Raw genomic sequence first — 24,416 nt, 5'->3', positions numbered from 1 at the left:
AGAAGCGGTCGGCCTCCACATCAATCCTTTTGTGAAATCATGTGATTGATACATGTACCTGCCGCCTCTTTGGTGATATGAGTGATTTATTGCAAATATCCCGCAGCATCTGCCACTGGGGCAGTTACAATTGCATATTGAGAGAAATCGATTCCAGACAGCTACAAGTGCATTCCTTTAGATGGGATTTGTAATTTGAAATGAACACTTCCCGTAACACAATCCCTTTTGAAACGTGTAAAATCGAAAGACTCGTCCATAATTACTGACAAGTAATGGCTAAATCCTTTAGACCTTATGGTACATTTATAACAGATGGCATGCTCATATTTAACAATGTGTGAATAGCTAACCTGCTACTTCTGATATATATTCAGGGCTCATTTTGTATGTTAATGGGCTGAAAGTGCAATGAAGATATTCAATATTCTTATTGCAAATCTGTCTTCCCTCAGGTAATGCTAGAAAATACTACAGTATTTATGATGAATATTGATTCTTTTAGTACAAAAAAAAAAAAATTCAATGGGGAATCTAGCTAGAGTAACGTAGCGGATGGCAGTACTCACAAGCCAACCATCCTGTTCAGACTACAACACATTAGGATATTGATCAAGCTGCTCTTTACAACAACATTAAAGAGCTACACAAATCTCTATTCCTCCTTAACTATTGCTACATCAATTCAAAACATATCTTCTCCCTTGTACAGACATCATTTACCATACACAACTATTGAAACAATCATCCCATTTCCATGACACTCCACAGGAGCGTGTCTGAAGAAAGTGGGTTTGAGACATGACACTGCATGTGGTAATATCTTTGCCACGGCCTTGAATGTGTCACTTTGACTCCTGAAGGAAAGGAATCCAGAGCAAGGATGCAATTTAATCACACTCAAGCATTATCCATCTCACGATTGAAGCAATTTCCTACTCTGCCAGAATTCTTCATACATTGGATTTCACATTGTGGATCCTATCGACCAACAACAAAGGAATCCTAAAGTTCACATAATTTGTCAACCTCCTAGCAACCATACATAACAAATATGAGGAAAATGGAAGAAAAGAGAGTAATAGAATGCCGCCTCTTCCATCAACAGCGACACAGGGTTGAAATTTATCTTATCATAGACTCAAATCGGTTATTCAAGAAGCACAGCACCAGAGTCTGTTCCCTTTGGTTGCATTCCAATGACTTAAAACTTCAAAGATCAGAATCTTACTTCCAGGGATGCATTTACCACTTGCATTATTTCCATCATTAGTCAAGTCATGCTTAAACACAGAATACAGCAGAGATAAGAACATGCTTATTGTCATGATGGAAAATCTCTCGTTTGACAAAGATTTGAATGGTGTTTCTTGAGGTCAAGGACTTTCTATATTACGATGTAATTCTTATTACACTCACTGCATTGGACATAATCTTTAAATTGTTTATTTTTTGGTTTGGTTGTTTTGTTTGTAATTCAGTAAAGATACACATCCTAGTCACTTTAGGACTTGAAAGGGATTGACAATATCATCCCAACCAAGTTCCATACACGAACACATGTCATTTTGAAAATTCCACCACTGGGATTTGCTTACCCTTGATCTGATTTTCATCAAACTGTCACTATCCTGTTCTACTGTATTTGCTAAAAGCCACATTGAGCAAGCAGCGCAGATTAACTTCAAAATTGTTAACAAATATTGCCTGTACTTAATGGATGCACCCTTAAATCATTTGAAGGTACTGTTTACCATTGGGAGCAATTATTTTTAAAGATGTCCAAAATATCACATTTGATGCATAGTGTAGGTCAGTTGTATCATAAAACATCCTATCATATAAAAATTTTGCAATAAAGCCCAATAAGGAGATATCATCATTTTTCTCAAACCATAACTGTGAATGGTTTAGTCTGGAAAAATTTTTATTATAACCATTGTTCACATTTTGTGTATCTAACAAAACTGTAAAACGAGGAATGTTCGCATGCATTTTAATTTTGCAAGTTTCTCGAGCGGCAAGATACACGAAATTTCTTGTCTACACTACATGCATTGAACGACAGTGGCAATTCATGAAAATTTCATGCCATAAAAAAGGCCGTTGGCTCCAATTCACGAAAATTTCTTACCGTGAATACATCACGTTTTACAGTACTTGAAATTGATTATACTGATTCAAATTTTTAAAATTGTTGTTTCTATTCCTAACTCACATTTTAGAACTATTTTTAAGCACTAAAGCTGGATTTTTGTTTCATCTGCAAATGGTAAATAATTCCTTTAAAGATTCTTAGGGCATTTCCTAGAACAGCTACAGGTACTGTAAAGAAAACAAAATACAACTGTACATCTTTTGTCATGTACAATATTTCCTTTCACTTAAGGCACAATGGACAGGTGCAGAAGCAAAAATATTGAACTGCAAGATCAAATAACCTCCAAAACTTTCTGTCCACCTTCACCTACAAGGCCAATGCCACCCATAAATGCCAAGCTCACGTCTGTAGTCCTGTTGGATGTCACAACAAGGGAGTCTAGATGCAACATTTAAATTGCAATTTGATGGAAACATTGTATTCTTCCTTTTTCAGGATTACTTTCCCAAGGTTTTCTGATTGCTCTGAAAATATCAGTAATAGAATGCTAACTACTAGTAGTTCTTTCAAAATATTTATAACCTATGGTAAGTTATTTCATTTGCAGTGACTTTCACACAAGTGAAAGTCCTTGTGAGTAGCCAAAGAACATACCCATGGAGAAATCTTTGAAAACTGCTAATGTTAATTGAACAATCTCTCATTCAAAGTTTACATTGACTTCTAATCTGCATAATTTACCAAATTTGTAAAATGTTACTAGGCTACACAAGTATTCACTCATTCAAATGTTAAAAGGAGACTAGAAATAATTGACAAAATATTGATATATAAACCATCAAAACTACATGAAAAAGAAGAATCACTCATTTATTTTGCCTGACTTTTCCTTGTTTAACATCATTTAACACTACATGTAAATGTATTAATTTGTATTTTTACCAGTGCCAGTGATGAATTTTCACCATAAGGCCATAGGTGTGACATCAAAATTGCAATAATACATTACTAGTGTCATTTGTAATTCACACCTACATGTATGATATAATTCACTTCATGTCACTTAAAGCTTTATCACATGCATGACGTCCTTTACACCGATAACCATGAATGTTGCACTAGTTTCCAAACCTATTCTGACATAGTCTTACTTTTTATATGATCAGACTCAAACTGGCGAAACAAGCTGAAATAGTCTATAGGGTCTATTCTACATGCTTCTAAATCATCTAGTTAGGTTCACCAGGGATAGATTAGATCCATTTCAGCTTTCATGTACAGCTGTACTGTAAACATTTTACACTGTTAAAATGTTGACTCTGCACATACAAATGTATATGATTGGACATGCAGCCAGGATGTGATATCTTGGAGTCAACACACAAATGTTGTCAAAAACAATGTACTGGTGATGCATGTTACACGCCACGAGAGGAGGAGGAAACGTCTGGATGTGTAACTGACTCAGGGGCACTCTGCTTTGTGACTATTATTCCCTAATTATGAACATATTTGGCCCCTTTACTGTCTCTTGCCCTTGACTTCAGCTCAGTCATCCCAGTTTTACATCACTGCATCACTTAATTGAGTACAGCTTAAAGACCTGCCAGTGTAATATATGCAGTTTTAAGCAGGCAGGTGATATGATGTATACAACGAATGACCAGCATTTAAAAAAAAAAATGGTTTGGTACCCATACAGTATGATTGAGAGCAAATAACAATTATCACTTGGTTGCTTTCTGCTATATACACTGAGCTGTACCAACATGATTTTATACTTAAACTAAAAAAAGAAAAAAAAAATTCTATGATTTATTTGTAAGCTTCCTGGAGGGTACACGAGTTCTAATACCCTCATCCGCTTTCATCTTGAGATTGTGCAAAAACACATCAAAAAAGTACATTTGATAACAACAATGCATACATTAGGGAAAAAATAAAAATATGATTTTTCTCCCTTTTTTAATAGATACAGAAATACATTTCCAGCAGAGGGGAGGCTGGTCTGCAGACTAGGCACCATGCCAGGAAGTGATTCGGTTCCGTGAGCAGTAGATTTAGTTCAGATACTATATGATTGATATCTTCCAAGGTGTCAAGTCGCAGATTGACTGAGCACCCTGCGGAATATGTTCAGGGAGTACTCTCTATTTACTCTCTGCTCAGGGCTGCTTCTTGGGATTGCTTATATGTTTTAATGGCACAGTTCCTCCAGACAAAATAGAAGACATGTACTTGGTTTAGGTCACGGGAGATTTCCACTGAAATGATTAGATCTTAATTACACAAACAAGAGAGAAATCACATAGATGTTGACATGGTGAAAAGCTGACCTCCCATTAATCTTTTTTTGCCTTCATCCTGCTGGCACTGCTCCAAGCTGGTGACCATTGGCAACCAAACACATTAACTCCTTAACTTCCTACAGATATTCTGGCTTGACAGTGTATCTGTTCTGTTGTGGATCTGTGTAATTCATCACAGTTGCTAGGCGATTTTCATGGTAACTTCACAATTTTTCCATCCCAATGAGAATTGCCTTATAGTTTTCTAACACTGATGAGAATCAGTATCATCTGCATGCTCCATTTTCCATCAATGTCATTAAACCATAATACCCAGTAAATTTATCACTGCTTCATATCAATTCTGAATACAGGTCTGAATTTTTAAAAAAGAATGAAAAAGTCATACAAATGAGTTTCCTGTTGCTATTAAAACCATGCTTTTATTACATCTGAGATACTACAATTTGTATCTTTGCAAAATTAGCTTTTAAATGTTCAAGCAAACAGGAACATGAAAAACTGAAAATCACTACTGTATTTGGGTATCAATGAAACAAGCCATTTTCTTCAGCCATTTGTGCTAATAATTATTAACTGAGCATGTTGTTGCTACCTGCTTGCTAGCACATCTGAAGGAAACATGGTCATACCAGCTGGCAAGTTCATGTCATATGTAGAATGAAAGCGCACTTAGAACTAAATCAACTTATAAACCGAAATATTCACTTAAATTGTAGAAGTAATAACCTTTCATCACCAATTGTTTCACATATTCACAACATTTGCTCAGTACAAGAAAGCAAGTCAGTTTCAGTTGCTATCACAGCTGTAATAATGCACTGCAAAATCAGAAAATTTTGTGTACATAAAATTTTTGTGAAGTTAGCAAGCAAAGATTCGTGAAATTAGAATGTGGGCAAAATTTCTTGTCTACATGACTGACATTGAATGCCACTGGTAAATCACAAAAATTTCAAAGCACAAAAAAGATTGATTCCAATTCGTGAATTTCATGCCGCGAATATATACAAAGTGTATCTCTGGCTTTACAGTATAAACTACAATAACAATTGCATATGATTTGAATTATTGTTTGTACACATGACCAAGGAAGGCTTTATGGATTCTGCAGTTTTGAATTCAAAGCAAGGAGGGGGGCTACAACTCTAGGTGTGGCTTCTTCCCGAGTTCCCATCAATTACTCTTGAGTAGTATGTAGTGGGCGCTTTGACTGTCCATTAGAATGAGCATTTGAGGAGCACAGTATTTTTTTTTTTTTTTTTGAGATTCAAAGAAATTGATAGGTCACTGCAACCTATAACACGATAGGGAGGTCAATCCGTACACACGACTGTTTCGTTCGGTAATGCTGGCAAATCATGACTGGAAACAAGAGACCCGCGGGTCTAGCGCTCACCTGAGTATCGCAGGTTCACCTTTCACGCAGTCACTAATCTAAATTATTCACAGCTCTACCAAAATTTACCAGGCATTCTCAAGTAGAAGATGAAAATGTACAATAAGGGCCCAAATTTTTTAAGATTCCTTAATTTGGGGGGATTGGGGCCCCCTGGGACCCTCTGGGTGGGTCATGGTGCCCATTTTGATAAATTGAGATCCTGACCCCCTAGGGATGCTATCTGCTTGGTTTGACGAAAATCCATAACGAGGTTTTCAGGAAGAAGATGAAAATGTACAATTCAGGCCCCTATTTGGACCTTCCCAACCACCCCCCCCCCCCCCTTGCCCCCCAAGAGGGGTATCCCTGGATCTGCTATGAACAAACTTGAAACTACAGTCATTAATGTACTCACTCATAGTATCATCTTAGCTCTATAACTTCTGATTCTAGAGAAGATTTTTAAAGATTCCTTCATTTTGGGGGATTTGGGCCCCCTGGGGTGCCCATTTTAGCAAATTGAGATCCTAACCCCCTAGGGATGCTACCTGCCAAGTTTGGTGAAAATGGGTCATGGGGTTCTCAAGAAGAAGATGAGAATGTACAATTTAGGCCCCATTAGGACCCCTCCCCATCCCCCTCCCCTGGGTCCCAGGGGGGGGGGGGGCACCCCTGATTCTGCCAAGAACAAACTTGAAACTACAGTCATCAATGTACTAACTCATAGTATTAACTTAGCTCTATCACATCTGGTTCTAGAGAAGAAGATTTTTACAGATTCCTTAATTTTGGGGAGTTTGGGCCCCCCTGGGGGCCCCCTGGGTGGGGCATGGTGCCCATTTTAACAAACTGAGTTCCTAACTCCCTAGGGATGCTACCTGCCAAGTTTGGTGAAAATGGGTCATGGGTTCTCAAGAAGAAGATAAAAATGTACAATTTAGGCCCCATTAGGACCCCTCCCCACCCCCCTCCCCTGGGTCCCAAGGGGGGCACCCCTGATTCTGCCATGAACAAACTTGAAACTACAGTCATCAATGTACTAACTCATAGTATTAACTTAGCTCTATCACTACTGGTTCTAGAGAAGAAGATTTTTGCAGATTCCTTCATTTTGTGGGGTTTGAGGCCCCCCTGGGGGCCCCCTGGGTGGGGCATGGTGCCCATTTCAACAAACTGAGTTCCTTACCCCCTAGGGATGCTACCTGCCAAGTTTGGTGAAAATGGGTCATGGGGTTCTCAAGAAGAAGATGAAAATGTACAATTTAGGCCCCATTAGGACCCCTCCCCACCCCCCTTCCCTGGGTCCCAAGGGGGGCACCCCTGATTCTGCCATGAACAAACTTGAAACTACAGTCATCAATGTACTAACTCATAGTATTAACTTAGCTCTATCACATCTGGTTCTAGAGAAGAAGATTTTTACAGATTCCTTAATTTTTGGGAGTTTGGGCCCCCTGGGGGCCCCCTGGGTGGGGCATGGTGCCCATTTTAACAAACTGAGTTCCTAACTCCCTAGGGATGCTACCTGCCAAGTTTGATGAAAATCAGTCTTGGGGTTGTCAAGAAGAAGATGAAAATGTAAAAAGTTTACGCACGACGGACGACGGACGACGGACGCCGGACGAAGGGCGATCGCAATAGCTCACTTGAGCCTTTGGCTCAGCTGAGCTAAAAACCTCCAATTCAAGTCACCCTCTGCAATTCCAGTTTGCATTCACAAAGCAAAAATGTGTGATTTTAATCATGATTCTAGTGATGTGTCATTACAATCGTGTTTCAAATTACTCAATTTAGTCTTGCTATATATGTGAAAACACTCTCAGACCACAATTCAATAGAAAAGTTTTGATAAGCTATAAAAAACTAAACATTAATTTTGTACACATTCAGCATCATTAGGACTGCTAAACAGAGTGTATAAAAAAATGATAATCCAACTTTATCCCATCCAATCAGTGAGACATTCATTGTTCCTTCATGTGACACTCAAATATGGAAAAAGTGCAATATGTCATTGTTGTCTTTAAAGTTTATGTGCTCAGTCATGTGTGAGATTTGTCAACATACAATTGAACCTCTCTTATCCGGCCTCCCTTTATCCGGATCTCTCTATTATACGGACTCAATCTCGCTGTGATTTTTTTAATACAGTGTATTACGGGAGGAAAGGGGGATTCCAAACTCCTTGAGAACTCCTACACAAACACACATGAATTACATATTACTTCCAACATGATTAACATACATTACATCAAATTTCCTTCCAAATTGCTTACCTTCAGACATTTTAACATCCCCAAACATCCCCAAATCATCGCAAGAACATGGACAGATTATGCGCTCGAGTCCTCTCATATCGCACTGCCACATATAGGTCCATACACAGCCGTCGATAGATAGACATGCATTGCTTCGAGTCATTGGCTGAGCAACGAATGATATTGAACACTCAAAAAATGTTCACACACAGTACACACACAAAGAGAGAGAGAGGGAGACCATCTATCAATGGCGACGTACAGTCGACTTTGCCGAGCCGTGATGATCGAATTTTGAAGCGTAGTTTCGTCGACTCGTACTGTTTATTTTCAAGATCTACTTGATACATTTCCTAATCATTATTTAGGTAAATCATCCCAAGAATTTATAAAAGAAAATGATTTCATTCTTGCAAACAAAACCTCTATTTTGGGGTCTGTTACTGAGAGTAACAATGAAAAGGTTGCAGTATACACATTACTACATGTGGTACTACAATGGGCTACATCAGTACATGTGTATGTATATGTACATGTATAAAGCATTGAGTCTCCCGTATCCGGCCAAATCCCTTATCCGGATGAGCCCCGGTCCCGACTTGTCCGGATACGAGAGGTTCAACTGTAATTAGGTATCAATGGAAAAAGGAAGAGTTCCTCTTTCCTCACAACCAACATTGCACTCTCCATAGCTAGCAATTATGAAATGGCAGGCCTCTAAAGTTTGATTACCTTTTTTTTTGATACGCTCTGTATATGTCCTATGGAGCATGTCTCAAATTCATATCCTTTGTTCCATATAGATCAATGTGTACACTTCATTAGTGATCAAAATATATCTACTCTCAAACTATTATACCTGTCTACGTTTTTGATAAAGAAGCAGACAGTCTTGATATCAATTCACATCTATGTCATGAATTTATCAATTTTGTATACATATACTTACATGTATGTTATACAAGAAGTGTAAGATCGGCCATATAGATAATCATCATTATAAACCTTACTGAGTTATCTGAGGCAAGGTATTTGAGGGGGACTGATAATTTTCATACATTAAAATGTATGTTTTAATACTTGCAAAAAGAAAAATATTGGTTTATTGTATAGATATTCTGCAACAGCTACTGCAAATGTACCTCTGTACTCTATTCTTTAAAGATATTTTCTTATATGATATTTCCAAAATAAAAGAAAAACTTACACAAATGTTTTTGTCTGGCTTCCCAACACTTATTTAAAAAGTTGCTGCAATTCAAATGTAAGTTGACATCTGGTAAAGTCTTTTGGTCTGTACATAACCAAAGTACTAACAATACTTTATGAAAACATGCATCATGTATTTTAAAAGTTTTTCTATTTTTTTTCTGCATCCAGTTAAGCCCCACCTACAAAAAGAAACTAGAAATGTCGCTATGGCGACTGTTATGCCTCCGCCATAATGCATGATTCTCCTAATAGGTCTAGATAGTACATGTGGACAATGTGTGATTACATTTTCACAAAACTGGCAAAATATTGAAATGACAAGTTTGTCACAAATGTGTTGAATGTTCACCTTCCTTGACCTTGGTTTAATTGGATGAATAGGAGAGCATGTATTTGGGGATTTAAGGACTTTAACTTGACTTTGACCCATTCATACATTTATGCATTGAGTAATTTTCATGGTACCGGTATGGAGAAAAGGTGCAATTTCTGTACTGAATAGTAAATTGTTACCATGTTCATCTGGCCTTTGACCCTAAAATTCATAAGATAATGACTTTCAGGTAGAACATGCATAGATATGCAGTAAGTTTCCCGATAAATTGAGCCACTTCTGAGATATGGAGGAAAAAGTTAGTTCAGCACTTTCACTTGATCTTTGACCTTTTGACCTTTGAGGCAATAAAAAAGAAAAAGAAAAAAAAAAACTCTCCAGAGATTTCTATTAGGTTACACATGCATACACCAAGTGTAAAAAAAAAAATACTAATCCTGCTGGCATTGCATGAACATGAGGGAAATAGTAAAATTTTGAAGTGTTGCACTTGACCTTTGACCTCTGACCTTTGACCCATGAACCCTACATTCTCTAGATAATCACTGCCAGTCAGTACATGTATATATACTATGTTCCATGAAGATACCTTGAACAATTTTCCAATTTACAGAGAAAAAAAAGAAGTTTTAATACTTTTACTCGACCTTTTGACCTTTGACCTTTGACCTCATGACCCAAACTTTCACCAGAGAATCTTAATTGGGTAATACATGCATACACTAAGTTAAAAGAAAATATCTTCAGGCATTGCATAGATATGGTGGAAATAGTGAAATTTTATGTATTTGACCTTGACCTTTTGACCTTTGACCTTGAGCACGTGCACCCAAAAGTTGATAGGCACAACTTCACCCCCTAATACACATACATGCCAAGTTTCATTAGGATACCTCAACAGCTTTTGATAGTTACCTTGTCCACAAAATTCATTACGGACGGACGGAAAGACGGACGGACGGACGGAAGGACGGACGGACGGACGGACGGACGGAAGGACGGACGGACGGACGGACGGAAGGACGGACGGACGGACGGACAACCCGAAAACATAATGCCTCCGGCACCACTTCGTGGCGGAGGCATAAAAAAAAAAGGGGGGGGGGCCAAGACACAGTTCTCCAGTCTCGGACTACAAGCAGGGTTGATGCTGTTCAAAGGAAGCCATAAGGCTATTCCATACACTACTTTCCTGACTTTCAGACTATTCTCAAATGTGGTCATCCATCAGTAATGTTGCTTGACAGCATGAAAAGGACTCTGAGGTGATCTTGTTGCTGTGGCAATAGTGGTTACGTCAGAGCAGCTTCAAGCAGAGGAAAGTACTGTCTACAATATCTACTTGCGAACCGTTTCACAGCATCTCTAGAAAAATGTTTTATGTACCATGATGTCATGCCTCCTTCAAGCTGGAGAATTGATCCGGTGGCACATTTTCTGAATCAATCTTCTCATGCATGCTCTGTCCAACTGATGGTGGGACCAAAGTGTACAGGATTGGAATCGGATCAGTCTTATTTCAAGAGTCAAAGAAGGACTCAAAGTATTCTGACACACTAACTAGAATGTATTTGATACAAAATGCCACAGGTGTTCAAAGGAAACCAAAGCCTAAATATCAATGTGGATTGAGTGAAAGCAGCAATATCAATAGCACACATCAGTGAAAGTTTGAGGAAAATCTGGCAATCCGTTCAAAAGTTACATTCTTTTTTTTTTGGGGGGGGGGGGCTTGGTAAGGAGACTACTACACCTTATGATGTTGTAATGGACAACTATTTAAATGAAAATATTTAAGGGGAATTTCACCAAATTTCATTTTTCATGAAAAGCACACATTCCATGGACTTATTACTGGCAAATATAATATAATTCCCCTTGCTTTCAGAAAGATAAGTCAAGTGCCCTTTCATTATGCTAGAAAGTGAAAATATGTTGAATTCTCTTCATATTTACTTTTTGTCTATACTGTCATTCTTAATGATGTCATGAAGTGTAGTAATTTCCCTTTCCAGTGATAAGGCTTTTATATATAAAATCTAAACTGGAAATGTCACTATGGCCACTGATGTGCCTCCGCCATAATGCATGGTTGTCCCAATACATCTACAGTATGCCTTGACAATATGAGACAAAAGTGTCACATATCTGGCAAAAAATTAAAATAACATGCTTGTCACAAATGTGTTGAGTGTTTACTTTCCTTGATCTATTTCATTAGTATGGATGGCTAAATTCAGGGATTTGAGCATTTTCACTTGACCTTTGATCCTTGCCCTTTGACCACATGGCCCACAATTTTCAAATGGTAAACTTGCAACATCCATTTTCATAAAAATACTTTGAGTGTTTTTTTTTTCAAAATATGATGAAAATTGTGACATTTAAACATTTTCCCTTGACCTGTGATCCCATGGCAAAAAATGTTCCCTACAGAATCATTGTGTACAAGTAGTAATGCATACAATCCTTATCTGCTTTTAAGTTTATGCATTGAGTAACCTCTAAGGTATGGAGAAAAAGTGTAATTTCAGCATTACATAGTAGAATTGTAACATTCTAACCTGACCTTTGACCCTTGACTTTTGACCCAATGGCCCCCAAATTCCCGAGAGTCATTGTCAGGCAGTATATGCATGTACTAATTTCATTAATACCTTGAGCCATTCCAAGATACTGTATGGAGAAAAAAAGTGAAATGTTAATTTTCCTCAACCTTTGACCTTTCACCCCATGGCCCAAAACTTTCCCTGAGAATCTTTATCTGGAAATGATAGTAAGTTTCAAGAAAATACCTTCGGGCATTGCATGGATATGGGGGAAATAGTGAAATGTTGATAATTTGACTTTGACCTTTGACCTTTGACCTTTGACCTTAAGCATGTGCATCCAAGAGTTGATAGGCACTACTCCATCTACTAACACATATATTATATTAGTTTCATTTGGATACCTCAAAAGTTTTTTGAATTACGCTGTCCACAAAATTGATTACGCATGGAAGGAAGGAAGGAAGGAAGGATGGACAGAAGGACGGACAGATGGACCGACTACCCCAAAACATAATGCCTATGGGGACACTTTGTGGCGGTGGCATAAAAACCCTACAAGAACTGCTCATAAATACACATACAGTGTATAACATGTACTCTGAAGGTTTCCTTTTAGAGCAGGTTATAGTATTGCATATCATTTTAGTATAGGATAAAGTGAGTTTTTGATATATGAATTAGTGCTTAGAATGAGAAAGGTGTACAAATACAGTTTATTTCATTACATGTACAGACAAATGGATGAAAGACGAGCCTTAAAACTATTCAACTGTTGGGTTTTTGCCATATCACTTGTTACACATACTGGATGTCCTTGATTACTACCGATGACACACAATGACAAATCTTGCAGGAAACGATGGGTGAGTTTGTCCAGTGTAACCACACTTTTAATATCAAGAAGCAAATCCAGGCACAAATCTTACATGTCACTTCTAAAATGAGTTTGCTGTAGTTTTTTCCCTTCCATTTGTTTGTGTTTGTTTGGTTGCTTGCTTGTTTTTGCAAAAGAGTTTCTTCAATCAAAGACACATACCTCATTAACACTTGCCTGATAAAAACATGAAGTTACTACCAAGACATTCTTGGTAAATAGTCCATGGGCCAAGAGCCGAAAAATGGGTTATTGGTACCACCTGAGGTGGCAAGTTCTAGTTGTGCATTTTGAAATGGCATATATCTAATGATTATATTTTGCTATGATAGCATTTCCAGAGTAGTAGCTTAGTCATAGATTTCAGCCATTAACCCGACCAATACCAAATAGTTTTTGATGCTCTGTGACCAAATACAGGCAGAGTGTGATCTTTGATAATGTCAAGATTTTTAAACCAATTCCTCTGAAATTTGGCATATATCGGCATATGATGCTCTAAAAAATGACACCATCAAAATTCACACCAAAACGCCGGATTGGGGTGCACTCAGTCAAAAACACTACAAACAAAGAAAAAAAAATTCAAAATAATATTCAACTACTTTGTTCTAAATCATGAATTGGGCATGCGAGGTGGAATCAAATTGTGCTGTTATTTCAAATCTATAAAGACAAAAGAACATATTTCAGCCTTGTTTTGATAAATTTAGTGCATTTAAAGGGCCAAATCTTGCAAGAAAGTGGTGTTTACCATACAAGAAATAAAGACAAAATTAAAGAGGGCGCTATAACCGTTTTAATAATTAATGAATATTTCCTTAAAATAACCTTTGTTGTGGTTTTGACTGTACATATGTATTGCTTTGAAGCAGATTATCAGGCACTATCACAATTGTTATGGAGATGCTGCTATGAAATAGTATTATTTAGGGCAAATGTTACCTCGGAAAATGTAAAAACAAAATGCACAGAAAAAAAAAAAACCTTATCTAATCACATTTCATACTTTATGTGAAGAAATTATATCAAGCCATGCTAGAGACTTTTCCCAATCATATATCTTTGGGAAAGCACTAAAAATTATTCACAACTTGATTTTGTATGCTGGTTGCAGTGATAACCAGAATGAGTCAACACAAATAAATCATATTTTGTTTGAAATTTGGAGATCATCGGATAAGAACCTCAGCAACGGATGTATAGTATAAAAATGGAGATGTTCGTCTCACCTCCCTAGGGAGCCCCTCACTTTTTGGCTTTTCAAGATTAACATAATATCAATGTACTTTAAGTGACATAATCCGACCCTAATAGCAGCATTCACATATAAATATAAATCTTAGCACACAAATCCATACGACATGCTGGCCCAGATATTTCGAATGAACTTCCACTTGACGTAACACCAAGTCTATTTATTCATTTAAAAAGCAGTAAAAGAAAATGATGATCTCACAGCACCAGTGATACGTTATGTAGAAACCCTTATTAAACAACTCATTCTTTATTCATTGTTGTATCTATCATGTTTATTTCTGATTCTTTGTGGATGCACCTGCAGTATACTGTGCTCCTCTGATCTTAGTGGGATACATTCCTTCTCTGTTGTTCATTGTTCATTTTATATTGGGCAAATCATGATTCTCTATAATGTCATGTCCTGAAAGGGCACATATAATAGAATGTTATGCTTCGTAGATGATTGTTTTTGATTTCTTTCTCTTCTCTCTCTCATTCTCATTCAATGTGACTTTAATGTAACTTTTACATGACAAAAGCAACACTTATATGAATACATCACTGTAACTTCAAGTATAAGCAATCATGTTGTATGCAAACTAGAAATGTCCATTGCCGCGCAGTGCGATCGTATCCCCCGGCACTATAAATAGCAGCAACTTTTGCTTCATCTTCACGTTTGAGCGAGGGACAAAGATCCCATCCCCTTCTTCAAACATAAAGGTGAATATTGTGAAGACTAGGCGCAGCTTCACAAGCCTAGGCGCAGCTTCACAAGCCTTTTCTTTTTTTTTTAAAGCAGATCTATCTTTTTAAGTCATTATGTTCATTTATAATATCATTTATTGTAATTCATTGTAGTGTACTGGTACATTGTATTTGCATTATCTTTCGTTGTTGGATGGAAATAAAGCGACATTGGCGTAGCATTCGCGTTTTCACCGGAAAATGATGAATAATTGAAAAAATCTCAAACTACATCAAAATGCATGAGGATTTTCGTTTTTTAAGATAAAGGGATATATACACTGTATTATAACCTTTGGATACTCCCTCACTGTCTTTAATAAAGACTAAGCGCACCGCGTTTACAACAGAACACCTGTGGATATCATAGCCCTTGGATATTGCCTTCGCTGCCTTGAATAAAGACTAAGCGCACCGCGTTGACAACAGAACACCTGTGGACATCATAACCTTTGGATATTCCCTTCACTGCCTTGAATAAAGACCAAGCGCACCGCATTTACAACAGAATACCTGTGGACATACAGAAGACAGGGCTCTTCAATGTATAGCAATTAGTTTCGATTCAGAAGTATACGGATATAAAAACAAGACCAAATTGGTTGAAAGTACATTTATCATGACTAAGCTACTCATTTGGAAATGCTATCATAGCTTGACAAGCATATCTATGCCCGACAAACAAAATGACACCAAAAAGATTTTGCCACCTCAGGTGGTACCAATATCTGGCCTGGCCCATGGACTAAGACCCCGTTTATAGTGCAAGGTGAGGCCGCGGCCGAGCCGCGGCCGAGCCCGCCTTCATTTCAGTGCAAACGCGCAAAAGGCCAAGTGCAGGGCCAAAATTGGCCACGCATTTGGCCACGCTCTGGAGGTAGTCTTGGCCGCTGCCCGGCCTTTTATTAGTGTAAATGCAAACTGGGCCAAATGTGTGGCCAATTTTAGTCTGGCTTCCAAACCCTCTGCCCGTACTATTTTGTTATTCAGGATATTAACCCCCTCAACTTTGAAAACTAGTATAATTTAAGGTGGTTTTGTCCTGCAAAGGATTTTTCCTTCGGTAAAGGCCTTTGCCAGAACGGCGACTTCGTCGCCACGGAATCCAGTTGGCAAAAGGGTCTGAAAACCAGACTATACCAAATTGCGTTTGTTTACAAGCAGAGCGCCACTACGACAGAATATTGAAAGGTTTGAATTAAAAGCGCAGCCGAGCCCGGCAGTGTAAACGGACAAAATTGCGGGGCTCGGCCCCGCAATGGAGGCTGGGCTCGGCCGTGGCTTGGCCCAGCCCCGCACTGTAAACGGGGTCAAAAAGGGCACCAGCTCTAAACTGTACGTGTACAATGTACACCATGGGTTTTATGACAATAACATCTGTCCTGTCACTGCAAAATATTTTCCATTAACATTGGTAAAATGATATGAATGTGCATGTTCATTTTTTGTCTAGACTTAATTATCAAAACAATGCACTGTTATGTACTAGATATTCTAATCACTTTCAAATTTGTAATACCGTAAACACACAGAGATGCTTCAACTTTTCAAATGCCACACATAACAATTGATGAGTACTTGTAATACAAAATGACAATTGAGTATTAAAACATACTGACAGATTGCACGTGTGTAAATATTTTCACTTTCAAAACATGATTTCTTTATATTTTTTTTTTTTAATTCACCTGTCTCAGCTGGAACTTGTCCCTACCAGCAGTTGACAGGAAGCTGTTTAAATGGCAAATGACCTCTTACCTAATATGTGGTAAGTGTGCTTCAAACCACATGTCTGCCTTGACTAAAAGGAACCAATATAACCAGGTCTGATAACTTAATTACTGTGATCATTTACTTGTGCCAACAAGATTTTCAGCAGGGTGGACAAAACATTGAGTCACTTCCTGACCTAAGCATCTTGATTTAAAATCTAACACAAGTTTGCAGACTTGCTGTACAAATGTAGGCGCCAAGTTTTTATATATAGGGAGGTCTCTCCAAATCCTCAATCCCCATGAACACTTTTTCCCCTTTTTAACCCAATCCCCAACACATTTTAAGCACACAATTCATCATTCAACACACACACACAAAAGAACTTGCATGCAAATTCCATGAAAACATATACTGTAAAAGCTGTTATTTTTGTGAACAGGTATTTTTGCAAATAGGGATATCACACACACTTTTGCAAGATGTCGTTTTCATGATTTGACACTGTACCTGTCCGTGATACTTTTCATGTTCTATTAAATTCGCAGCCCAAAAGTGATTAGTGAAATTTGCAAGAATTACACCCTCATGAAAATAACACCCTTTACACTACATCAATTGATTTACAAGACAGTATTTCATTTCAATTTGCTGATTGTCTGCTGAAGTCATTAGAGTACATCTATGCAAAGTACTTTTTTGCATTACCAAGAGTCCCTTTGATGTAGAAGTGATACACATGACAAGTTCTGGATACTGTATACGCCAATATTTTCTCGTACAGATGTTTTCGTGAATCACGGTATCAGTGGCATTTTCGCGTGTTGTTAAATTTGCGATTGATACGTGTACAAGTAGTAGTACATGTACAGTAGGGTCTACTGCCAAGCCCGAGAAGCACTTGCCAATGTACTCGTAATGTTTTTCCATTTGCATTGTGACTGCAATTATGGCATTCACAAGTACTCAGTACATGTACCTACCAAATGTTGCAACAAATAGATAACAACATTACAATATCATTCTACAATATCTGATTTTGGATTCACATGATCTGGAAATGTTAGAATTGTGCAAGTCATCCCCAAATAAGATGACAACAGTCTCACATTTACTATCTACTCATGATAGGTAAACTGGTATTCATTTTCCAGCTCACACATACTGGAGTTTGGACAAATGGTCAGGGCAAAGCTTAAAATTGATATCACCATTGTGCAGAAGAAGCAATTATTCAGTATTACATACATGCACATGTGTAGTGCAGGCATGTAGATGACATGTGACAAAAAAATTGTACAATTACATTATGGAATGTTTCATTATTATGAGCAAATATTTGACAGTCATAAGTGATAACGAATAAAACTAATCCAAGAAAAACAGTCACAGCAAGTTTGCCTTTTTGAATCCTGGATATTTCAGCAAAATTTGATTTGGCACCTGCTTGTGTGAATAATAGTATTAATTTCATAAATAAGCTTTCAAAGAGTAGTTTTAATGATCCCCTATCTCCACACATTTGATGGTCAAAGTGGTAATAAACAATTTAATCAATGCAGGAAAACAGTATGCAAATCTTCATTTTCTAAATTCTGTGAAATTTTGGCAAAATATGACTTGGCCACTACTTGTATGAGTAAATAGTATTAATTTCATAATTAGGCTTCAATAAAGTAATTTTCAATGATCCCCTCATCCTCAACTTCAGTCTGTCTGTTACCATGGCAATGCACCAAATCTTGTACTATTCAGCCCTTGGATGAAGCTTATATCATGTTCCACTCCCCTTTCATAGGAGGCATTCAAGAAGCACATCCTTTGCATGCTTAGAATGGCCCTAGGAAAATTGGAATATATCTGAGAAAAAAAAAATCGACAAGATTAAATGAAAAAACCTCCAAGGTAGGTCGAGAGTAAGATTAGATGGAACGGAGGAAAGATCGCCAAACAGCGGGGGAACATCAATAATAACCAGGTTTCTATAGTTTAGCTCTCTTGGGGGTTATGTTCTTCCAGCATGAGAGGAATGGAAATGTAATTTGTCAGATGATACATAAATTACAGATATACCAATTGTCATTATTTGCAGCTTGCCAGAACAGATCTTCATGGCTACCTCAAAAAGGATTGGATTGAAATTGCATTTGGATCTCACAAGCTAGAGTGAGAATAAAAAGGCACAGTTACACATGCTAGAGTGACGAGCGTCCATAGTGTGAGAATGGTGTGATGAACGGAGAGAGAGCACAAAAAGTGAAATGCAGTGAACTTGAATATATTGCATGATGCAATTCAGTTTTCCTCTAACCCGCAGTTATTAGATCTGACATAGCTCTGCTCTGTTAGCCAATTTAAAAGCTATTTTTTGGAGTTTACAGATATTGACACACATCAAAAATATGACAAACATTTCTCACCGATGATTATCATTACCATTATGGGAGCAAAACAAAACCAAAAAAATATTTACAACAGAACAGAAAGAAGGTATTGTTGAATATGATTTATTTCTCCACTATTAGAAGTTTTATCGCTGGCTGTCAATTCTCTCTCAGTATCTTTTTCATTCTCCTTATTTATCTCCCTGGTCTTTCCATTTGTTTGTTTTTCTTTCTCTATCTATCTCTCCCTCTCTCTCATTCTCTAATTTGTCTCTTTCTCACTCGCACTCTCTCCCTTTGCAGTATCATCCGGAGCACTGTCTTTCCCACGAGGCAATCTGCTGATTGATCAGTACACTGCCATGACAGCCACCATACCTTCATTCAAGTCCGAAAAGTGCAATAAAATCCCAATTAGTTGGATAACATTTACATAGCACATTAAATGAAGCTCTACTTTCTTCAGGGTCCAACATGTGCATGGAACATACCATAAATGGGCGCACGTTTCTGATTCTCAGTCAGGGATGAATGCACAGATACACATACAATACATCAACATACTGAATTAATGAATATGAGATCACTTTGATCTCTATAGAACAAATGGCCAAAGCTTATAAAGCTTTGTATGGAGTTCATTTGAGGCAGATGCAGGCAATTAAAGATACAATAAAACTCAGTTCCATGATGTAAGCATGCACATGTTGATTGACAGATTGACTGATTGATTTACTTTATTGTCCTGAATGGAAATTCTTGGTTCACAGGAAATAACAACAAATATACAGTACATCAAATACATTCAAGTACACACAATGGCATTTCACGAACTGGAACTGAAACTCAAACATTATTATTGACATTTAAGTGAAACCGAAACATATTGACATGCAATACAACATACTCTATCACAAAGTAATACACTAAACCAACATTTACAAGTGTAGTATTAAACCTTCATGATTGTAACAATAGAATTAAAGATACGACATATAAGGCTTTTGTTACACCATTATTAGATTACTGTTCTACAGTCTGGGACCCCCACACTCAGACTCTGGTAGACAGACTGGAAGCAGTGCAGAACAGAGCAGCGCGTTTTGTTAGAGGTGATTACTCTAGACACAGTAGTGTTACACATGTACAAAAATGAAGCGTGAGCTGGGCTGGGAGCTGCTGAAACATCGACGCAGAGTAGGCCGCATTACCACATTCCGCGAAGCGCTTGCGGGTCGCCTATCCATCCCAGTTCGAAAAACCCTGCGTCCGGTCCGAAGGGTTCTCTGGAAATCATCCACTACAAGCTTCATCCCAATCGCCACGAACAAAAACTGTTATAAATACATATACTCGTTTATTCCAAGAACAATCATAGACTGGAACTCACTCCCATCAACAGTTTCTAACATCACAAACAAGGACTCTTTTAAAGCAGCAACCCTACAATACATCCAGGAGCAAAGCAACTAGACCCCACACTTCTCTCTCCGCGCAATTTAACATCAGCGCACCCCCTGTCCAGTTGGCCCCTACTAAGGGGTGTTGGACAGTATACGAAGAAGAAGACGAAGAAGGACTATATAGTGTGTGTCAGCTTTGGAAAATTATCCAGCCTATTGCACTGTTCATTAATTGTTTTTGAGATATGAAAAATATCAATTACTTGGGTTTAAATCATTTTGGGTTTATAATTTTGTTCACTAAATTCTGCCTATTGCTGTGTTTGTTTTCTAAGAAATGAAAACATAAGATAACTATGGTAACAAAAAGTTCAAGTTCAAGCTCAAATCTATTTCCATTCGACATAAAAATCATCAAACAATTCATACAATGAAAACACATAGATACAAATATGAATATCAAAAGAAATACACACACATACACAAAACAACAAGAAGAACAAGAGCCGACGCGTAAATTCATGTGAATGGGGGGTCAACAGGAAGAGCAATAAGCCTTGTAAGAAACCCAAGATAACCAATTCTTACAAAACTGGTTTTGACATTGGATCATTTTGTTTGTATTTTTTTCTTCCATTCTTGGAAAAACAAACTAACACATACACAGATTTGAAAAGCAGCAGCATTGAGCATCATCCTTTCAACAAACCTAAGTTTATGTCACAAGAAATCTATATCCATCAAATGCCAACAGGAATTGAACCACTCAAGACAAAGAAAGGAAATTAAAATATGATCCAGTGATATTTGGTATTTTTCAACACACAAACTAGAAGTGTATGACTGATTTGGGAAGACAGAATCCTAGGGTGCAGCTTGCCTTCACTTCACGGTTTACAAATCTGGGGGAAACTGAGAGTGCTCAATGAAAGTTCCTTTCTAGATCGACAGAATTCACATCTGTGTGACCATAGACCCAACTTTCCCACCCAACCTATCTTTATCAAGGGAAGCAGTGCCACATGACCATTACCCTGACTTCCCTGCCCAACCTACAGTGTTTTCGTATCAAGGGCAGCAGTGCCAACAGCACAGGGGCGTAATTTTCTATTGGAGTGACAAGGCTAACATACGTGTTGTTAGTCGTTCATGACAGTAACTATTTTCCATTCTTCTCTTATGGAAGTGAATACCCTAGAAAAACAAAGTCCCTTTGATTGAAAGCATTGATAGCAAAATAAAAGATTGTTCAAAGTATTAAAAAAAAAAAGCAAAATGGGACATAACTATACATTGTCATATAACCACTTACATGTAGATATGGTCTACATCCCTCTACACCTAAATTTCAATGAGTTAGCAGATGTGACATCCTAAACACATTATGGACCATGAAAGGGAGTACTACATATGTCCCAAGAGTATTAATGTGATGTCACCTGCATATTATTAGACACTCATTTCTGAATATGAAATATGATCAGTAAAAACAGATCTAGAACTGCTGGTTGACACGGGCAAATTTGCCCCTCTATACTACTTTCCGAATGGAAAGCTGATTCCAAAAGGAAAATAAAGGCATCTGAGACCTGTTAGGAGCTGTATGTACACAAAAAAGACTGATCTGACTGATTGGATTGACCTTATCTTTGTTTGTTGTCTTGTTCCTTAAAAAGAAACATTTCTGCAGGACTTCACAAGCAAAATACCATTAATGACTGACAAGAACACTGTCTGCTATGTCTATAAATATTACTTCTAAATCTAAATTGTAACAAATTATGCTGGGAAGAGGAAATCAATTCCTTGACTAAAATTAAAGCAATGGTCTAGGCCCTATCCTTGTGGTTCGGGAAGACAGTGACACACAACAATTTAGTCAAATGTCAATGACCCCAAATGCAAGATAAATACTAGCCATTTCTAGACTTTGCCAAAAGGATGTCAGGGCCCAGTGATTTGTTGACTTACTGCTGTAACTGTCTCTCACTAGAATAGTAAGGACAAGGTGTTATGTTAATAGGCATCTAACAGTTAGTAGGGCCCAATGATTTGTTGACTTACAGTTACTGCTGTAACTGTCTCTCATTAAAACTAAGGACAAGGTGTTAATAGGCATCTAGAGTAGTACAGTAGCAATTTAGCAAACAATCAGACCACAACACCATAAAGAAAAGAATGATGTTCAACTATGCAGCCAGGTGGCTGAGTAATGAAATTAGAAGACTCCAACGACTTAACAAGGCCGACACACTGGCCCAATGTTCATCCATATTTTTCACCCTCCTCAGGGACAGTAACCCATAACTGATAAGTTTCCCCATTAAAGTATTATCAAGTAACATAACTGTTAACATTACATGATTGAAGTTAGAAGTTCAATAAAAAACATTATAGGAATCATGATCACAATCTAACGTTAGTAAAATCTATGGGGTGCCACTGTTCTATTGTTCCACTTTTTTCTTTCTTTTCCCTCCTTCTCTCAGCGTCCAAACAGAAAAACAGTCCGTTTAACAGTTTAATCTTTCTCAACCTCGTAGGCCGTACACCTGTCCTGTTCCAATTACGTGATGTTACCCTACTTTAGTACCGTGGGCCCAGCGGCACTGTCGGCGTCCAGCCAAGCCTTGATGGCAGTGATTTCATTTCACTATTCAGGTACGCCCACACAACATCTTACCCCGACCCCCATCACGGATTTACAAACTTTCGATCCGTCCAAAATGCAGAACTCACCAAACTTTGTCTTGAGCGAAAGTCGAGGAAAGTAGCGAAGCTCCTGGTCTTGTTGAATGATTTGGCGTCACTCTTGTTCACCTTAACTTGACCGTCAGATTTTGACATCAAAGAAGGCCGGATTTCTCAGGCTAGCTAATGCAGTCGAGGTGACGATCGGCTAATCCCGAGAAAATCGGTGATGAGAGAGATGCCGAGTCGAGAGTATCTCCGCTCCAAGATCCTTCCGACCATTCAAGCAGGCGCTTTCTGAACGCTCGTAGTTCGATAGTCACTGCCAATGCCGATACCTTTCCAATCGCTATCGCACGGAAAACAGTCTGCACTCTGCGTAGCGGAGGCAACCAGCCAGGCTTGACTTGTTAGCTACCACAACGGCTAATGCAGAGGAGTGCGTTTGCCGCATGAAGACCGTGCGGATGGGGGCGTGACAAAAGGAAAGGGGTCGAACAGGGAGGATAATTTCTCTTTTGGCATGTCTTTCTTCTATTCGCGAACTTAAAAAAGCCGGATTATTTCGTTGCGTCTTCTGCTTTACACTAAACAGAGCATAGCCTAAGTATACGCAATTGTTTGCTCCAAGTTTTTCGCGGAGCGTGATAAATGACGTTTTCCACGTTTTGAATAGCGCGTCTTTTTGTTACTTCTTGTGTTACTTAGTGGATAAAAGAACCAATTTGTTTGTTTCGCTGTTTTTTTTTTTTTTTTTTTTTTTTTTTTTTTTGCCTGGGCCATTCGAGTGGCAAAATGACAGGGGAGGGAATGGGGGTAAGGGGGCAAAGATAGACCAATGTGTGTTTCTGTACAAAGTGAAAACAGGTCTGTCATTATTAACGTCGGTAAACTTTCCTCATTTAGATTTAGTGAAATGGATAAACGTCGAACGGTAAACTTTTATCCACTTTTGTCTTTTCGAAGAGGAATAAACTATTGCAATGTTTTCTTCAACCTGACATGAATATACATTTTTACAGATTTTACACGCTCATTTGCACCACTTGTTTGTTTGTGAGAAATGTCACAGCTGATAATTGATACTGTACTTTTAATAGATTGAAATGAATTGTAGTCAGGGACCGATTCAAACGTTGGATTGAAGTTTTCAATCTAATAGAGTTAGAATTCAATCTTATTCGATTGAAACTTTCAATCCAATTTTGGATTTGT

General features: G+C 38.0%; 1 protein-coding gene across 3 annotated transcripts in view; it reads right to left on the bottom strand.

Annotated features, from left to right (window-relative positions):
- LOC139741773 (excitatory amino acid transporter-like) overlaps positions 1-23,542 on the bottom strand; it is a 149,758-nt gene extending 126,216 nt beyond the window's left edge. For 2 of the 3 annotated variants that reach the window (XM_071652360.1, XM_071652361.1), the window contains exon 1: positions 23,250-23,542. The gene's annotated coding sequence lies outside the window, so the exon portion shown is untranslated. The remainder of the gene's footprint in view (positions 1-23,249) is intronic. The other variant, XM_071652358.1, reaches the window with a different exon arrangement.
- Positions 23,543-24,416: the final 874 nt, after the last annotated feature.

The sequence above is a fragment of the Diadema antillarum genome, unplaced genomic scaffold (assembly GCF_040938485.1).
Source record: "Diadema antillarum isolate AM-2024a unplaced genomic scaffold, OU_Dant_1.0 seq00000953_RagTag, whole genome shotgun sequence".
Taxonomy (NCBI): domain Eukaryota; kingdom Metazoa; phylum Echinodermata; class Echinoidea; order Diadematoida; family Diadematidae; genus Diadema; species Diadema antillarum.
This window is presented reverse-complemented; position numbering and strand designations above follow the sequence as displayed.